General features: G+C 39.8%; 1 pseudogene; it reads left to right on the forward strand.

Annotated features, from left to right (window-relative positions):
* The first annotated feature begins 3,051 nt into the window (after positions 1–3,051).
* Positions 3,052–20,262, forward strand: LOC129038700 (zinc finger protein with KRAB and SCAN domains 8-like; annotated as a pseudogene).
* The last annotated feature ends 327 nt before the right edge of the window (positions 20,263–20,589 follow it).

Below are 20,589 nucleotides of genomic sequence, written 5' to 3' on the forward strand. Positions count from 1 at the left end.
TTCCAAAAGTGCTTGAGAATAGGCTTTTGTATATGAGATTAGTGGTTCTCTTTGGGAGAAATTTGGCAATGTTTGGGGACATTTTTGGTCATACCATTGGTGGGCAGCTGGGATGCTACTGGCATCTAGTAGGTAGAGGCTGGGGATGCTGCTAAGCATCATGTTTGCACAGGACAGCACCTCACCCCCTGCATCACCCTGCCCCTGCCCCTGTCCCCGCACCACAACAAAGAATTATCTGGCCCAAAATCCTTAATGCTGAGGTTGTGAGACTTGATATATTTAAGGTAAATAGGAGAAAGAGATACGAAGTACTGGCAATACAATTAGAAAAATTAGCTATGCCAAGCCTTAAGAGAATCCTAAGTGTGTGCATATTTTGTGGTTTTTAAGACTATAAAAGAAAAAGAAGACTTAATGTTTGGCATTCACAGCAACATATGTCAGGGTGTTGATAAACAATAAAGTTGATGATGTTTTAAGGTTGCTTTCAGCATCAGATCTGCCATCATCCCTGTGCCAAGTGTTTCAGCATACAAGTGTTACAGAAGTACAAGTCTAGTTTTAGTCTTCCATATCTTGGTTCATTATAGCATCAGAGGTAAAATACTGGGGGCTGTCTCTTTAGTAGAGGGGCTGTAACATCAAAGATTTAGCCTTGAGGACAACATATGACCCTCAGTCCCTTGGACAGCCTCTAGGCAGGAATTACCAGCATGCCAAGGAAACCACAAGCCAGAATATTGTCAGAGTTTGCCAAGTAAAACCATTGCAGTTTTATTTGTTTTTAACATAGTTTTTAACATACTGTGTTAATCCTATTTAGGAAGGCAAATATGTAGGAGGAAATGTGATTTCCTAAATTAAATCGTTAAAAAGCAGGCCTTTAGAAGCACTAGCTTGCTTTTGCAGTTCAGGGGTACTTAATTCAGCAGGTTTAGAAAGGTTCAACCCCTGGGTGCAGTGGCTCATGCTTGTAATCGCAGCACTTTGGTAGGCCAAGGCAGAAGGATTGCTTAAGGCCAGGAGTTCAAGAGTAGCCTGAGCAACAGCAAGACTGTCTCTACAAAAAAAAGTTAAAAAATAAAAAAATTAATCGGATGTGGTGGGATGCATCAGTAGTCCCAGCTACTCAAAAGAATATGGTGGGAGGATCCCCTGAGCCTTTGCAGTGAGCTATGATTATGCCACTGGGCGACAGAGGTCTCAAAATAAAAGTTCAACCCAAGTTAGAAAATCAGTTTAAATGTGTAATACACCAAAGACATAACTGCTTGCTCTGTCATATTTAAATATTCATAGTTTAGAATGCTAGGTTTAGTGTTGCAATCCATTATTCTGTAAATGGAGGCTCAAAGAGGCCACTTGGTTAGGTTTCCTGGGGCTTTGCCCATTTCTTTTCTCCCCTAGTTATGCTCTCAGGTGTGACCCTTGTATATTAATTCATGCTCTGCCATAAGATGGATTCAAACTTTGTGCCTCCACCTGTAATGTTTCATTTTAGGAATTACTCCTTTTATCATCTTTATATCCAAACCAGTATATTTACTGACCACAGTGTTTTGAGTTAAATTCTTTCATAAATAATTGAATAGCCGGAGAAATTTTGCAGTATCGCAGTCATGTTTTGAAAATATTGCTCTTGGTTCTTGTCTCTAATCTTTGAGAAAGCACACAGGATATAGTGTGTTGGCTTTCAGATCACTAATAATTAAGACTAGAGTTCTGTGGCCCCGTGTGTCGCTTTAAGGGACCCTGTAGGGACCACACGAGAAATTTCACCAACTGCACTATCTTTAAATTCCGACATACACGGGTGGTCCTGCCCTGGATAAAACTCAGGAAGCAAAATCAACCTTCGGGAGAGGTGAGATAGGAAGTCTGAGCATTGCCGACGGTCCGGAGCAAATCGCTCCCGGGCTAGGCCCTGCCTGCACCGCGGCCGGGACAGGTGGAGGTTTCAAACCCTGTTTGGCAACCTGGAGCGCAGCCAGGCCCCGCCCAGAAATTTCCGGGACACGCCCCGGAAGTACTGAGAGGGACTTCCGCCCCGCGGCGAGGCCTCGGAGGTGGTCGCTGCTCACAGGCAGAGAAACGCTGGTATGCATTTGGTTGTCGCTTGGGTGGGTGTTGCACAGCTGCAACCCCTCAGACCTCCTCTCTCCGCGCCTGCCTGGGTGGAACGTGTGCAGGAACTCCAGGAGAGGCAACCCCTCCTGGGACGGTGGGGATTGTATCCAAATGCAGTCTTCCAGGAAAGGGTTTTTCCTCGAGATTTAGTGCTGCAGGGGCCCAGAGTTGGGACTACTTCCCTTTCAGTTACAACCCTGGTTTTTACTGCCGTCTTCAGAGCTTCATTGAGTACCAACTAGAAGTGTGATTCTGGTACCAATTGCTATCACTGCCCACCAGATCTTCAGCTCTCTTTTTTCAGACAAAAGGGGGAAAATGCAAATAATTGGAAATAAATGTTCAGGAGATAAATGTTCTTCAGGAGAGGCTTCTTCCACCACTTAATTGTGCCCGTGACATTTCATTTTGAATGCAGAATTTATTCTCTCTCTACTTCAGCCTGGCAATAAATGGCTACCCTTCCCTTTAGCAGTCACTTCCATCCACGCCAGGACCACCTTACAGCAACCTTAATGCTGTTCTCTCATGAGCCCTTCCGCTATCCCAAGCAGTGCTTAAAGGCAATGGGGCAGATTACCACTGCAGACCTGCTGTCCCCAGCATGTGATCTGAGAGCCTTTTGCACATTAGCTCCTTATTTAACATTGCACTTCTTTCCCCCCATAACCCTTAGTAGTGTAACATCTATGGCAATCTTTGCTTTTTCTTTGAGTAAAATAATGTTTCTTTTACAGAAGCGTTCCTGAAGACTCTTCAATTACAGGAAAAGCTGCATGACTGCATCTTTAGAGGAGATGGTTTCGCTGGTTCCAAGGATTCTGTTAATGAGAAAACTCCACAGGCCAGCGTTCTGTAAGCTGGTTCCAGCAGCCCAGTTGACAGTGGCTGAGGCCAGTTCCTGATCATCCTATCTGAGGAACACCAGGTCTGGGAGAGGGAGCAGCACTGGCCAGGGGAGGAAGGATTTTCCTTGGGGAAGTGGCTAAGCTGGATGATTTCAAGGAATTGAGTGAATCCAGACAGCAGGTGGGGAGAGATATTATCATCTTAAACTTTTGATCTCTTAGGGATTCTTCCCTTTTTTTTCCCTGCTTTTTAAGCACGTAAGTCAGAAGCCAGACTACCTGTGATTTTGGCCAAGTCATTTTATCTTTCTGTGCCTATATGTCATCTGTCAGTGGGGATAATAAAAGCACCTGTCTAGAGTTGTTATGAGGATTACATGAACAGTACCTGCTACATAGGAAGTGCTATCCAGGTATTTGTTGTAATTATTTCTTACTTTCCTTACCTCCCTGGGATTAGCCTGTTCTGCTGATTTATTCATTTCCACAGCGAATCTTTGATAAATTCATGTGTTTAATTTTTTCTGGCCCCAGCTGTTGGATACGGTCAGGAAGTAGGCAAGAAATGCCAGCTCTGGAAGCAGAGGGAGAATAAGAGTTATTCTCTAGTGTCACCCAGGAATATGCCACTGAAGTGTTAATGACAGACTCTTCCCTCTACAGGAGAGTTGTGCTAAACTTTGACGTTTTGTGGTCTTCTGGGGATTCTGGAAGTAAGAGACCTGAGGTGACTTAACAACAACTGCTGTATGACAGGATCAGGATAAGTGAGTTGTGAATGCTTAGCAGAGTCTGATTAAGTTCAGAGTGACGCTGGAGCAGGAGAGAATCCAGCTCAGACCTGCCATTTACACTTGTTTTTTTTTTATCATTCAGGAGCTTCATCTTGGCTGCCAGTTTTCAGAAATAGAAATTGTAAATATATTTCCATTTTTTTGTCTTTGACTTTGCTTAAAGTGCTTTTGTTTGTTTTTTTTACCTCACAGGAGTTTTTATTCTATGTGGGTCAAGTTTACCAATCTTTTCATTAATGATCTCTGGATATTGGCTCATAAGGAGGAGGACTTTTCTTTTTTGAGATGGAGTCTTGCTCTGTCACCCAGGCTGGAGTGCAGTGGTGCGATCTCTGCTCACTGCAACCTCCACCTCCCGGGTTCAAGCGATTCTCCTGCCTCAGCCTCCTGAGTAGCTGGGATTACAGGCACGCACCACCATGCCCGTCTAATTTTTGTATTTTTAGTAGAGACAGGGTTTCACCATGTGGTCAGGCTGGTCTCGAACTCCTGACCTCATGATCCACCCACCGTGGCCTCCCAAAGTTCTGGGATTACAGCCGTGAGCGACCGCGCCCGGCCAGGAGGAGGGCCTTTCTATTCTGAGGTTATAAAGGACTCACCTCATGTTTTCCTCTGGTACTTTTATGGTTTCATTTATAACATGTAAAACTGGTTTATTTGGAATATATCTTAGTTTATAGAGTAAGATAGAAATCTAATTTATCATCTTTCCAGATGGTTATCCAGTTCTCACCATGCATTTGAAGAGTTCACTTTTTTTTTTTTTTTAACTTATTTGCTACCTTTATCATATGCTAAATTTATGTGTCTATTTCTGGGCCTTCTGTTCCATTATCATGAGTACTACACACTTTAAGTATTAAGGCTTTATAATATGTAAGTTCTTTAGCACAAGTGCCCCTCTTTCTCAGTTTCCCCAGGTAGTCCTGCATGTTTAGTCTTCTAGGTGAACATTAAAATCTTCTAAAAAGTTGATATTTTCATGGGAATAGTGTTGAATTTACAAATTAATTTGGAGATTACTGGCTGAGTATTAACCCCTGAGGAGCCGTAAAGTGGCTTAATCTGGGAAGCAAGCCCTAGATTGAAATTTCATCTTGGCCGTTTTAACAGGTGCCTGACCTCGGAAAATTTATTTGCTTCTCAGTTTTTATATATGTGCGAGGAGGACTTAATGTCTGCCCTGTAGGATTAAATGAGATAAAAAGCATAAAATGCCTTCTTGGGAGTAAGCAATCCTTTCTTCACACGGTCCATTCTGGTCAGCTCACAAACTACTGAGAGGGAAGCCTCCAGGATCCTAGAGTAAATGACCAGATGCCCAGGCGCGGGATCCGCGGTTAAGTCAAAGTCAAGCTTTCTAGGCCAACAGCTGTCCTCAGTCGCTTGGTCAGATAGTCTAATCTCAGTTTTTCAGGTGAGTTCCCTCTTGACTTTCTTCTAGAGTTTTGCGTGTGCCCTGGGGTGGACACCCTCGGAGGATGGGAGAAACTATGTACTGCGCCAGGTCGCCTCAGGCCTGCCTTTTCCCTCCATCCTTCCCCACCCCTCCCCTCTTCCACCCGCTTTCTCACACTCCTCCTCTTTTCTCTTTCCTCCCTTTTCCTCCCTCTCTATCATCCTCCCTCTTATTTTTCTTTCCCTTCACTACACCATCTCCTGCCTAGCCCTTCTGCACTGGCAGAGTAGACCCTCAGAAACCCTGGGAGAGAGGATGGCTGGGACAGGCTGATGTCTTGAGTCCTGTCCTTGGCTGTCTCTGAGGCTCTTAAGACTCCTAATTACAGGAGTGACTCCGACTTGCTTTTCTGACAGGGCTAAATTTCCGAAAGTGGGGTGCAGGAATGGAGACCTTATTTTCTCTTGGTCCTGTATCCTCAGTTCTGCTTTGTGTTGGTTTTTGTTGTTCATATTGTTGTTTGTTCGTTTTGTAGAATATTGTTCAATTGGGATTTAACTGTTTTTGTCATTATTATACTGAGGTTTTATATTCTGGGGAGGAAGACCACAAAGGTGAAGTGCCATTCTCATCATCTTAAGGGTGCATACTGTTAACTTATAACTGTCGAGACATAAAACAATTTGTAAGGTGGAAAAAGGCAGAGAGGGGTGATTAGTGTAATTTGAGTTGGGAGCAAAAATTTTATCAAGTTTGGACACAAAACTGGGTTTGTTCCCAAGAAAGTAGCAGCCATCCCTTTTCTTTGGAGAGGTGAAGGGTTTATTCTGTCACAGTTCCAACAGAGACAAAGCATCCCTGTTGCTGAGATACTGTTTATCATAGCAACAACAGCTGCAGAAATAGTAGTGGCGTAGCAATGAGCAGAGCTTTTTTGGTCCCCATGTCTCTCTTCCATCTCGAATAGTATGGACTTCTGTGGGCGGTAAAACATACCTGTTAATGGTGTTATTGTCATTTTTCCAAACTTCTTATCAGTTGAACTTGTTTCTGTTGCCATTTCTATTCCCATACTCCTTCATCTGCTCTATCTGCAAATCTCTTGCATTTCTGTCTTGTTTTTCAATTTAATTATATATGATTCACCTTTAAAAGTAGGAACTATATATTATTTTTATATTCATTTATATTCCACATTGTATGTGTATGTTTTAGATGCCTTTATAGAGGATATTTTATTTATTCATTTATATTTTTTGAGACAGGGTCTTGCTCTGTTGCCCAGGTTGAAGTGCAGTGGCATGATCATAGCTCACTGCAGCCTCAATCTCCCAGACTCAAGTGATCCTTCTGCCTTTGCCTCCCAAGTAGCTGGGAGGATAGGCGTGTGCCATGAAGATATATTTAAATAGCCGTTTGAGTCAGATATTCATTCCAACAGTTATTTGATGTTATTGAGACATGATACAGGCTGAGTGAAAACATTTTATGTGAGTGCCATATGATTGATTTGTCCTGGGATTACTGAACATGTTTGAGAGCTCTAGTCTGTATCATATTATATTGCTTTAGCAACAGGGAATAAAGCACATTTCAAAGGTCTGTTTATTATTTTAGGAATCAAGGCCAGAGGTGTGAACAAGGTGTCAACTCTGAAGGGAAGGTTTTTCTAAGGATGGACCCACACCAGAAGGTCCCTAGCATATATAATGGGGATACTTTACAAACTCCTGAGTATGAAAAAGTCTCTCAGTAGGAGGACCAGTTAGAAAGGCATGAGGGTAGGCACATGGAAGAAAGACGGTATAAATGCAATGAATGTGGAAAGAAGTTTGCCCAGAGCTCAGGCCTTGTTCGACATCAGAGAATCCACACTGGAGAGAAACCCTATGAGTGTGATCACTGTGGAAAAGCCTTTAGCGTGCGCTCAACCCTCACTGTGCATGAAAGAATCCACACTGGTGAGAAGCCTTATATTTGTCATGAGTGTAAGAAAGCCTTCAGTGTAAGGGCACACCTGATTATACATCAGAGAATCCACAATGGAGAGAAACCCTATGAATGTAATGAGTGTGGCAAAGCATTTAGTGTAAGCTCAGACCTTATCAAACATCAGAGAATCCATACTGGTGAGAAACCTTATGAGTGTGATGAGTGTGGAAAAGCTTTCAGTGTGAGCTCAGCCCTCATCAAGCATCAGAGAATCCATACAGGAGAAAAGCCGTATGAGTGTAAGGAATGTGGGAAGGCCTTCTATGTGAACTCAGCACTTATTAATCACCAGAGGATTCACTCTGGAGAAAAGCCTTATGAGTGTGGAGAGTGTGGAAAAGCATTCAGCCAGATCTCAACGCTTATTCATCACCAGAGAATCCATACTGGAGAGAAACCATATGAGTGTGAAGAGTGTGGGAAAGCTTTCCGTGGGAGTTCTAACCTTACTAAACACCAGAAAATACATGCCAAAGGAAAGTGTCATCAGTGATTTATGTGGCAAATATATTCCAAAGGGCTTTTGTTACATCAGAAGATACCATCGAAAGAAGAGTATGGTTAAAGGTAATGCCTTAAGTGACACTTCACTCTTGAAATACTGAAGTGAGAAATCACTGAAAAGTAACTCCATCAGCATTGTTTCTAAGGCTCTAAAATCACATCTACTTCTGAGAATGTAATTTTGCAACTCATAAGGTAAAGCCATTTAAAAACCATATAGTATATAATGTAGTTTGTGTTGGCTTAGAGCAAACTAGCAATTCAAACATTTTCCTCTTATGAGCAAGACTTTTGTTGTTGTTTTCTTGCTGTTGGTGTTACAGATAAAGCATTAGATTTTGAAATTGGAAGCAATTGGTGAGAGAGGAAGGACATATCCTTAGCTGAATCTGGAAAATACCAACCCATTTATCTTTCTTTGCCTTTGATGTACCGCTATGCTCTTAGGATGATTAGATGTGTGTGCGACTTCTTGGCAGAAGGTAGAGCATATCTTTAGGAGGAATCCCAGTAGATAATTTTTCAGGGTGATTCTTGCATAGTCAAAAAGCCTTAAACCTTTTGACTTACTGACTCAATAAGCCTTTGAGTTTCACTGAGGTTCCTCAACCAATGCAAACAAAACAAAAACAAAAACTTCCCAAGGAGATTTAAGTGTTTCTGACTTCTGACCCTTGCTCATAGCTGATCATAGGTCACTGCTGTGTGTGGTATCATATATGCAAAAGCTCAGAGTTATAATAATGGGACACTTGGGGAATTTTCAAGGTCAGTGTTGGTTTTAGGATGACTATGTGAAGCTTGATACCTAATGTCAACCAAGAGTGCTCAGATTTGAGAGGTGAGTTTGATTTTGTAAATGTTTTTGCTGTGTCTATGGGAATCCCACTAGAGCTGTCCACCAGACCATAATTTAACTTCCTAACACTAATCCCCAAAGCCTGTATTTGCACATGTGAAACTCAGGAGAGAAATCTGGACTTTAAAATTACTTTGTTACTATTTTTCTTTTTCTTTCTTTTTTTTTTTTTTTTTTTTCCCTTTTGAAACAGGGTCTTGCTCTGTCACCCAGGCTGGAGTGCAGTAGTGTGATCCCACCTCACTGCCGCCTCAGCTTCCTGGGCTCAAGTGATCCTCCCATCTCAGCCTCCCAAATAGCTGGTTCTACAGGTGTGCACCACTATGCCTGCTAATTTCTTATTTTTTGTAGAGACAAGGTCTTACTATGTTACCCAGGCTGGTCTCCACTTCCCCTGCTCAAGCGATCCTCCCACCTTATCCTACCTAAGTGCTGGAATTACAGGCATGAGCCACCGGGTTAGGCTATTTTTCTATTTTAACAGTGATTTCTCCCTCCTGAGTAATAGTCCTGAAATTTTTTATTCCTGAAATTTAATTCATTTGAGGTTCGTGATGAATATGTCACATCGATAGAAATTACAGATAGCTTTGGTGGTTCACATTTGGAATAGATTATAGAGAACACTCTCTGGGAAGGTGAAAAGGTGTTCACTTCTCAGAAAGAGGCTCTGTGTTGCAAAGGGATGCACAGTTTCCATGAATTATCCTAATCACTTCAGGCAAGTCAGCTGTAAAACACACTGGACCTCATGAAGCTCTGAGCCAACTTGTGGCCAGTAGGCACTAAGGTCAGAGACGCATATGGAAAAGCACATGATGAAGCCTCTGGTATTGGAGTAGTGCCTACAGCCCTGCCCAAGGCCTGGATATGGGGATTGAAGGCAAAGAAGATCATGGTTCTGGAGCTCACGTTGAGGAAATGGACCTCACTCAGGGAATGGGGCACATTGGAGAAGGTAAAACACATACTATACTTATAGCAGAAGTGAAGGGCTTCAGGAAGTTCTCTTTGCTTTGCTGAGTTCATGTGTGAATTCTTTTGCCCTGCTTCTTCCTGTCTTTGCCAGTTGAAGGAGACTAGGTTTTCCTTGATTTGACCTGTCACCCCATTTCTGTGCTGTTACCTTCAATGTTTTTAGTGTTTACCTTTCTAACCCCACCTATCTTGGTTTGTTTCTAGAATGGAGGTTTACAGACAGTCATCTGGGTGGAGGATACCCTTTTGGGATCAGCACTGAAAGTGATGCCATATCCCACTCCAAACCAGCACAGCTATAAATACTAAGCAGTGAGTGGTATTCTGAAGACTTTGAAGGAGGAGCTATTTCTGAAAATAAATTTATTTTGTTGAAGAATGTAACCATTAAGCAATCAGGATATGTGTACTGTGGTTATTCCTTTTCAGCTCAAAGTAAGGTATTAGTGATTATTTGTTTTAGGTTGGGTCTTGTGCCAGGTGCTAGGAATACAAAAATAAGTGAAAAAAGCCCCCTAATCTTGGGGCTCACAGGCTATTTGGTGACAGGGAGAAGAGAAACAACAAATACTGTGATAAAGCCGCTGGATTTGTAGAGTACTTTGCACTGAAGGTTTAACAATGAGTCACGAAAACAATTGAAAAGGCTTTGGAGGAGGATGAAAGCTTGGAGGAAAAGAATGAGTTCTTGAGCCACATGGTATAAAGAAGGATGAGGGAAGGTCAGTGAGAACAGCATGTGAAAAAGCACAGTGCATCTGGGGATAAAGAAGTAAGTTTTCACGGACCTTGATTATATTTCAAGAATCATAGAATATGCATATGAAAGTAGTATATTATGACCAGACCATGACATTCTTTGTTGTGCTAAGAAGTATGAAATATATTCTTTAGGCCCGTGTTTCTTCAAACATTTTGTGCGGTAAGAAACCCATTTTATGTTGTAACTCGGTGTACCATTTTTGGGAGAGACCATCCTCCTTGGGCCTTGCACTCCTACATGTCTTACTGGGTGTGCCAGCATTGCAAGGGCATGGCAGCTCTTACTCAGGCCACTTTTTATTGTCATGCAGCTAGTAACCTTGAAAGATGAGGTGACATCTCTTGGATTAAGAGTAGGTTAGCTTGCTTGTTTGGTATTCTTTTGGAAAGTTCCTATTCAATTTTTTTACATGTTTATAGGAATTATTTATATATTCTGGATATGAGCTCTTTTCATAGAGGATGCAAATATTATCTCCATCTTTATAGCTTGCCTTTTATTCTGTTAATGGTGTCTTTTGATGAATATATGTTTTTAATTTTAGTATAGTCCTATTTATCAATCTTTTTCTTTCGTGTGTGTCTTGTTTTCTGTCTTTTGAATAATTCTTTCTCTCCCTTAAGATCATGAAGATAATCTCTACCATTTTAAAAAGTTTTCTAATTTGCTTTATCATTTATATCTGTAATCCATTTGAAATTTATTTTTCTGCCTGAGTGAGGTAAAGTCTAATTTCATTCTTTTCCCATATGGATATTCTTTTCATCCTTCATCACTTATGGGAATGCCTGTCATTTCCCACTGTTCTACAGTGCCAATTTGTCATTAATTAATTTTCCAAAAATGCATGGATCTGTTTCTGGTTTCTCTGTTATGTTCCATTGCTTTATTTGGCTCTCCCTTCATCAATAACCAGATTTTCCTAATTATCATAGCTTTACATTGTTCTGGTATCCAGTGGAGCAAATCATCCTACTTGAAGAGTCAGACTCCATGCCAAATTTCTATGTGTCATTTTTCAGGCCCAACCATAGGCAGTTACAAAGGCCATACACCTCATGAAGGAAAGCTACCCTCCCCATGCCAGACTTGGGGCACAGCCAATGCATTGCAGTCTCTGAAGAAAGTTGCAGTCAAGGACCCAGACCCCCAGCCCAGCCGTGCTCTTAGGTGTATCTGCATTCCTAGTCCAAGCACCTCTATTTGGAGGTCTCTTTATTGGTGGCCTCCTCTAAACAATTCTGAGACCTTTTTACTGGGATCAGGAACCTTGATGCCACTTGTCTTCACTTTCAATATTTAGTACTTTTCCACTCCTAGCACTTTTCCCTCTTTCTCCTCCCAGCCCTTAGGCCCATAAAATGGCTGGAGCCTTTTATTTAGGTTTCTCATAGTAGCGAGATGATCCCCATATCTTTGCTGATTGTTTTGATGCTTGCTTGACTCTGTTCCGTGGGTAAGAATGTAACACTGCAGGAGCCAGCACTTTTTCCTGCTGAGCCTCTTGCTAATGCTACTGCTGATCGAAAGCTTGACTGATACCTTATCATTTTGGCATGTTTTAACTGACCACCACAACACCTGGCAGCTCAGTTCTTTCTGCATCAGCTTAGTTCTTACCACCTTCTTCTCCTACTTCATAAGTGTCTTGGCTGTTCCTAGTTCTTTGCATTTACATATAAATTTTAGGATCAGCTGTCAAATTTGACCCACTCCCTTCTAAAAAATTATTGAGATTTTGATTGAGAGTGTATTGAATCTGTAGATTAATGGGGAGAATCAACATTCTTGCATGAATTTTCTAATTCATGAACATGGTATAGCATTCCATTTCTTCAGGGTCTTAATTTTTCCCAATAATATTTTATGGTTTTCTGTGTCGGTCTTGATCATCTGTATTAGATTTATTTCTAGACATCTGACATTTCTTCCGTGTAATTGTTAGTAGTGTCATTTTTAAAAATTTACTTTCTGTTTACAGAGACTTAGCATTGATTTTTATATATTGACTTTGTAGCCAGCATTCCAATAACACATAGATATTTTTGGTCTTTACATATACCATTTGCAAATAATGACAGTTGTATTTCTTCCTTTCAAATCTTTATACTTTTTTTCCCCCTTATTACATTAGTATGACCTCTACTACCATGATAAAAAGAAGTGGTAATAGCTGGCATCTTTGTCTGGAAGGCCTGCTGTGACCTTAACTGTAGGTTCCTTTCTCCAGTGACTCATCTTGAGATTACCCTTCTCTCATACCTCCAACATTTTTGAGACTTGGATATTCCAAGCCTGTGCTAACCATTCACTTCTTTGGCTACACTCAGCAGAAGAGAAATAGAAAGCTGCCAACCTCTTAGACTCAAACGAAATCATTTTCCCATTTGTTACCCTCAGAAATTGGCTCTTTCCATCCACAGGTTCCACATCCATGGATTCAACCGTGTATTGTCAGTATTCAAAAAAATAATAAAATAAAAATAAATAAATAAATAAAACAGTTATCTTGATCCTGATCTTCAGAACCTGCCTTGCCTGAAAATTTAACATTTTTCACACTACCTATGTGCGAGCCAACCAGCACTAGCTGAGAAGGGTTTCACATTTTCTTGACCCTGTTTAACTTGCATAAAAACAAGACTTTAGAACAAGTCTTACTTGGTGGTTGCACAGTTCAGTAAAACATTTTAGGTTGAGCTCCATTGATAGCTGATCTCTAAAATAATAGAACATTTTTAAAATACAGTATAACAACTATTTACGTAGCATTTTCATTAAATTAGGTATGATCAGTAACCTTGAGATGATTTAAAAGTATATAGGAGGATATGTGTAGTTATATGCAAATACCATGCTGTTTTATGTAAGGGATCTGTGCATGCTGAGGTGTCCTGGAACCAGTCCCCAACAGATACCGAGGAACAACTATATACAGTCAGTTCGCATTACTTATAGTTAGTTGAGTCTTATAATGTTGCCACAAACACTGAACTAGTGAGTACTGAACTGTTGTTCCTAGAGTTAATGGGGGGTTAAATTCCTGTGAGCCTGTAGTCATAATATTTTCATCAATCCATATGTCATTTGCATTGTAAATATTCGTTCGCCAGCATCCTTGTAAAACAAGCCAGTCCCATCAGGGTTTGAAAGCAGCTCTTCCTTGGCTGAGAGGGTGGCTCACACCTGTAATCCCAGTACATTGGGAGGATAGGGCAGGAGGATCACGAGCCCAGAAGTTTCAGACCACCCTAGGCAACATAACAAGACCCTATCTCTAAAAATAAAAAAATAAAAATAAATAAGGAAAGCAGCTCTTCCACATAATCCTTTTCTGTATAATACTACACAGATGTTTTAAAAATATTCCATAGCCTTCTAATCTTTAGAACCTATCTTGCCTGAAACTTTAACATTTTCCACACTATCAACGTGGGAGCCAGCCAGCACTAACTTAGAAGGGTTTCAATGTTCTTGGGTTTTTTTCTTTAATTAGTTGTCATCTCATGAATTCTAATTTTTTTTTTTTTTTCTTTTTTTGAGATGGAGTTTCACTCTTGTTGCCCAGGCTAGAGTGCAATGGCGCAATATTGGCTCACTGCAACCTCCTCCTCCCTGGTTCAAGCGATTCTCCTGCCTCAGCCTCCCAAGTAGCTGGGATTACAGGCATGCACCACCACGCCCGACTTTTTCTTAGCTTCATCCCACACTGTAGATGTTGCTTTTTAGCACTTTCCCTAGTGACCTCATGTGCAGATGACCAAATTTTCTCTTCCTTTTTCTGGATGTACTGAATTGTTGAATCATTAACATTGTATTTATAGCCAACAGCACTATCACTCATGCATGAATGAAGCTTATCTAACACACCTATTTTCTCTGTAAGGCACATGACAGTCTTCTTGCACTTAGGAACAGTAGACAGCACTTCACCACTATATTTGGGTACCATTTTAAACAGAAAAATTACCCCCAAAAAGCACACAAAAAGGGGCACTTTTTCTGCCCCCATTCCTTTGTGATGCCCCTAAAGGAAACTTGTTGATAGCTAAAACAAGAAGGCAGAGTGTCCCCTTGTTTGAATTCTTCAGATGGTATTAGTTTCATAGGGTTGCCATAATAGATTACCACAAACTTGGTGGCATGAAACAGAAATTTATTTTCACACTGCTCTGGAGGCCAAAAGTCCAAATTCAGTTGTTGGCAGGGCTGCACTCCATCTGAAAGCTCTAGGGTACTTCCTGGCCTCTTCCAGATTCTAGGAATCCTAGGCTTGTAGCCACATCACTCAAATCTCAGCCTTTGCATTCACACCAGCTTTTGTCTCCTCTCTGTCTTCTCCTTTCCTATCTCTTATAGGGATCCTTGTCACAGGATTTAGGGCCCACCTGGATATTCCAGGCTGATCTCATGTTGAGATCATAAACTTAGTAATTACCTGCCAAGACCCTTTTTTCAAATAAGGTCACATTCACAGATTCCAGGGGTTAGGACAGAGACATAACTTTTTGGGGGCCACCACTCAACCTACTGCAGATGATAAATTTTTCTCAGAAATAATTGATTAATACACTTGAGCACTGAAGTTGAAGTTTTCTGGCAATTAGCAAAAGGGAAAATATGTTGTTTTATATTGTTTTTTATTTGCCTAACAAAAGAAAGCAACTGTCTTTGACTGCAGAGGTGAACTTTTTCCTGGAACTAAATTCAAATAAACATATTGCTTGAATCCCTATGTAAAATATATTAAATAATAGATAGTGTCTTCAACTATAGTTTTAAAAAGAGAAAAAATGGGTCATAGTGAACCCTAAAACAATCCCACAAAATCTTGTGTTCTATTAAATTACAACACACCTACAATATACACATCATAAGCATACAATTTTATCACTTAAACTAAGTGAACACACTTGTGTAGCCCACACCCAGCTCAAGAAATAATATTTTCAGCCTTCCAGAAGCCTTTATCCCCATGATTCCTTGTAACACCATGATGAGTTATGCCTGTTTTTGAACTTTGTGTATACCATGTAACTCTTTTGTGGCTGGCTTGTTTCTTTTGATATTGTGAGATGGATCCATGCTATTGAATATAGTTTTAGTTCATTCTCCCATGAAATTTCTAACTTAGTGAAGCATTTCTACATGATGCTAAGAGAGTATGTTCAGGGATTTGCTTTATATAATCTTGCTTTTGATAATCAAAAGGGTTCGACTTCAAGAATCTAAATGGATGGAAAGTTAAATGATTATCAAGTAGTGTCTCTCAGATTTCACATACATTAAGCAAGTATTGGCTTAAGATTCATGATTGAATTCTGTGACAAGTATCTGTGATCACATATTCTTTATAGCTACCTCAGATTCTTTTTGTGATGATTTAGGGGATGGATGTGTGAACAGATAGCTAAACTTTATTCTTGCCCAGCTATAAAGCCAACCCACTTCAGCATGAGCATGAGTAGTAGAGGAATTTCTGAGTAAAGACAATTTGTTCTTCAGGAAAAAACTCTGGATCTTCTACATCACAGTTTGGGTGCTTAGTTGGGATTCCAAACTTCTTTATCAAAAAGTAGGAAAGCTTCAGCCTAGAAGATGTTTAGAACAAGTTGCACAGTTCATTAAAACATTTTAGGTTGAGCTCTATTGATGTCTGATTTCTAAACAAACATATCTCCATTTCTGTAAGTACTTCCAATCTTCCCCTTCTTTCACCTCCCATAGCACATTGTTTCTTAGAACATTCATCTTCCCTTTTGCTTTGTTTTTTTATTTTGAGCCAGTTTCTCGCTCTGTTGCTTAGCCTGGGATGCAGTGGCACAGTGTCAACTCGAGGCAACTTCCAGTTCCCAGTTTCAAGCAATTCTCATGTCTTAGCCTCCTAAGTAGCTGGGACTATAGGCATGCACCACCATGCCCAGCTCATTTTTGTACTTTTAGTAGAGATGAGGTTTTACCATGTTGCCCGGGCTGGTCTCAAACTCCTGAGCTCAGCTAATCCACCTTCCATGGCCTGCCAAAGTGCTAGGATTACAGGCGTGAGCCACTGCACCCGGCCCTGTTTTACTTTGTATCTGTCTCTCTTGTCCTGCTCCTTTGATTGTGAGTTTTTTGACTGCAGGGATTATTATTATTATTATTTATAGATTCTTTGCAGCCCTGAGTATGGCTTGAGATTGTACAAGTCATCTTGGGCTGATTAGGATCAATTAGTTTTTTGTCATGTAACCAACAACCTCCCAAATCTCAGTGGTTTTCGATAACAAAGGTTTATTCTTATTGCACGTCAGTTATGGGTCAGTTGCAGCTGTGCAATACATTCTCTCTACTCTAGGACCCAGGCTGGAGGAGCAGTCCTACCTTGAATGTGCTCTTTTACAGCAATAGAAAAAACAGTTGTAGGACAATGTGATGGATTTAAATTAGCTACTCTGGAGGAGCGTATGTCACTTACACTTCATTAGCTAAAACAAGTCAAATTACCAAGCCTAGTATCTGTGGGGTGGGGAAAATAATCCTTACAAAGAAGTCAGTGTGTAATAACAATACATAATCTATTATTGAGATAGCGTATCTACTCTGATAGCCAATATTTGTGGTATGCTTTCTATACCAGGGCTTTTCCTGAATGCCTATATATATTTTTTTTTTCAATGAACAACAATGCTATGAGACAGATACTTCTTTTTTTTTTTTTGAATCACAAGCCAGAACATTTTATTTTAATAAATTCAACACAAGTGTACTTTCAATGTAATTACAATGCTTCCAAAAATCTACTCCTTTGAAAGTTACATACAAATCATTTATCTGAAAACTGTAGTAGTTAGTTTTTATACTCAACACTCTGATTTAGTGTAATGTCTGAAGTGTTAGTGCCTTAGTTATTCTACTGTAAAATCTTTGATATTTATACACAAACAATTTTGAATTAATTTTTTTATATTTACTGCATCTGCAAAATTATATTTTAGTATAAACTCTCTGGTGTAAGATAATTCATACTGGAGAGAAACATTATAAGTTTGATGAATGTGGGAAAGTTTTTAACCAGCCATCAACTTTTACTAAATACGAGAGTTCATATGTAACATAAACCCTACAAATATAAAGAATGTGACAAAGCTTTTAGGAAGTTTTGAATCCTTCTTACACATAATTCATACTGGACAAAAATCCTAAAAGTTTGAAGAATGTGGCAAAGCCTATAACAAGTTTTCAATTTTTTTTTTTTTCTGAGATGAAGTTTCATGCTTGTCACCCAAGCTGGAGTACAATGCCATGATTTCGGCTCACTGTAACCACCACCCCCTTGGTTCAAGCCATTCTCCTGCCTCAGCTTCCTGAGTAGCTGGGATTACAGGTGTCCTCCAACATGCCCAGCTAATTTTTGTAATTTTGTATTTTTAGTAGAGATAGAGTTTCACTTATTTTATTGTTCAGAAACTCCAGCTTAGAGACAGATACTTCTATATTCCCATTTTACAGCTGAAGAAGTTGGAAGAACAGAGACATTGAATAACTTGTCCAAGATCATGCAGTTAGGAAATGGTAGAGCCAGGAATTGAAACCAGAAGTCTGACTTCACAATCTTTTCTCTTAACCACAGTGCTGTATTATGAGAGTTTTAATCTGAAGGTTTGTGTCTATGTAACATGTTGGGCTTTAAAGAGTCATATGAGGTGTGCTAGTAAAAACTCTGAAAGTGAGATTCAGTAGCCCTTGGTCTCATCCTGTCTTTACCTCTGAGTAACCATATTACCTAGGTTCATGCCCCATACCTGGGCCTCAATTTCTGTATCCTTAAAAATAAGGTAAACAGACCAGATATTCTCTGATACCCCTTCAGCTTTGAATTTCTTATCTTTTCTCCAAGTACATAGTAAAATATTTTGTTGATGTTGATATGATGACCTCTTTCATCTTCTGCTTCCTATGTTATTGTCTTCATACTAGATCTTGTATCAGTATTGAATCTCCCCAATCCTCTTCCTTCTATTTTACTTCTCCTGTTTTACTTTAGTGATACTACTACTACTACTACTACTACTACTGTCCACCATTTATTGAGACCTACTGTTTCAGAACAGGAAAATAAACCCAAAGAAAGCTGAAGGAAGAAAGTACTAAAGATAAGAGCAGAAATCAACGAAAAAGCAAACATATATCCTCACTTACAGCCTTCATATATAAAGAGTGTGTTTTAGGTAGGTTCTGTCTGTAGGCTACTCATATATGTTAACATTAGAATTCTCCTTTCTGTCTCCAGGAAAAAGGTGCTAATTGCATAATCAACTTGTTCTTTCAGATGGTGTCTCCTGGCCTTAAACAGGAGTCTGTTTCAAAGCAAGACTTTTCCAGAAGAAGTCCAACACAGAGTGATGTCCAGGGGACTAAATAGAAACATTTATCAGGGACCCAACACTGAACAAGTTCATGGGCTTCTGAATAGTTTTCCCAAGTGAGGGGAGATCCCCTTTGAAGAAGCACAACAGACATTGCCTAAAGCTAAGGAGAGTATCACTGATAAAGGAACCTGAGACATCTGGGAGAATTTGCTCTGAAATTCAGTCCTGCCGATGCTCTGAGAGTGGGAAACCCTCCTTTCAGATTGCATGTGATTTTCAACTTCAGCAACTGTAATAAAACAATGTAAAGGCTCTCAATGTAAAGTTAGTGGAAAAGTCATTTTTCTGAAAATATCCCTCCCTATTTAAAAAAGCCTTAAGACACCAGCAACCCTGACTTAAACACCAGCATGTCCAAACTGGAGGAAAGCCCTATGTATATCCTCAACATGGAAAGATCTTCAGTGTAAACCCAAGTCCCATGAAACAACACAGAAGCCATCCTGGAGAGGACTTGCATGAGAGTAAAGAATGTGGCAAAATCTTCAGACACTGGATCTTGTCAGACATCAGAGAGCTCTTGTGGATATCTTCAGTGTGGAAAGCCTTCTGTGTGAGCTCAGTATTATTGAACATAAGTAAATTCATTTTGGACAAGAGCCTTATCTATATTCGTGGGTACAGCAAGCCTCAAAGTGCTGTAACAGCCTTATTAAACATCAGAGAATCTTCACTGGAGAAAAAGCCTATTGGTCTGAAGAAGATAGTAAAAGGTTCATTGTGGTTCAGCTCTGGTCACCCACCAGAAAATCCACACTGGAGAGCAGCACCATTATGAATGTAGTGTGTGAGGGAAGGCATTTATTTGGAAGCTAGCACTTATCAGTCATCAGAATACCCATGCTGGAGAGAAAATTTATAAATGTAAAAATGTAAAAAAGCTCAATCTTATACATCAGAAAATCCACACTGGAGCAAAACTGTATGCATATGACCACAGGGAAGCTAACAGTGTTAGCTCATTGCTTAAAGGGCATCAAGATTCCCGCATGGGGAAAAGCTCTTTGTAAATTATGTGGGAAAACCTTCAGTCAAAGTTCAGATCTTATCCAGCATCAGAGTCCACACTAGATAGAAGCTTTATGACTTGGACAAATGTAAGAAAACATTTTGATGAACTCATCCTTTACTAAGCAACAAAGGATACACAACAAAAATGAACCTCAATAATCAAATATGTGGTAGAGAGATAGTAGAGGAATTTTTCAATGTCATCTGTCATGATTAAGGAAAAGACCATTAAATAGAAGTGGTGACAGTAAAAAAAAAAAAAAAATTAGACCAAATGCGTATAATCACTTTAACTGACATTATTTTATGGAATTAAAGACAAGTGTTATTAGAAAAAAATTAGCATGTCACTTCATGGGCAGAGTTGAGGAATTAATCTTCTGTGACCAATCTCTATGGATATTTAACTGTCTTTGATATGATTAACTTTTTATTTTCTGTAGTAGAGGTAGAGAGTAGAGGTAAGTCTTTATAACTAATCACATAACTATAACCTGGATAATCCAAACATTATTGACTATATTGTTATTTGTTTGGAATTCATAATGCTCATTAAAATTTTTCTAAGAATGATTTTGACATTTATTCCTGGGACCCAATAAGTGTATCACTTCTTCCAGACTTACTCTCTTTTATTTTTTATGATGTTAGTCTCAGAAATGCTGCAAATAAATATGTGTGTTTTGGCAAATCATTTCCCAAAATTTCCTATCCCTTTGTTAAAAAAAAAAGATGTAGAAATGTGCATAGACTGTGTGAACCTGCAGTATGATGAACAACAGATCTTATTGCCTTGTTCATCTTTGTGTCTCTAATATACAGAATAATGACTGATACAGAAAAGGCCCTCAAAACATGCTTGTTGAATGACTACTCCAAGGGTTTTGTTTATGGGTT

The sequence above is a fragment of the Pongo pygmaeus genome, chromosome 5 (assembly GCF_028885625.2).
Source record: "Pongo pygmaeus isolate AG05252 chromosome 5, NHGRI_mPonPyg2-v2.0_pri, whole genome shotgun sequence".
In the NCBI taxonomy this organism is placed as follows: Eukaryota; Metazoa; Chordata; class Mammalia; order Primates; family Hominidae; genus Pongo; species Pongo pygmaeus.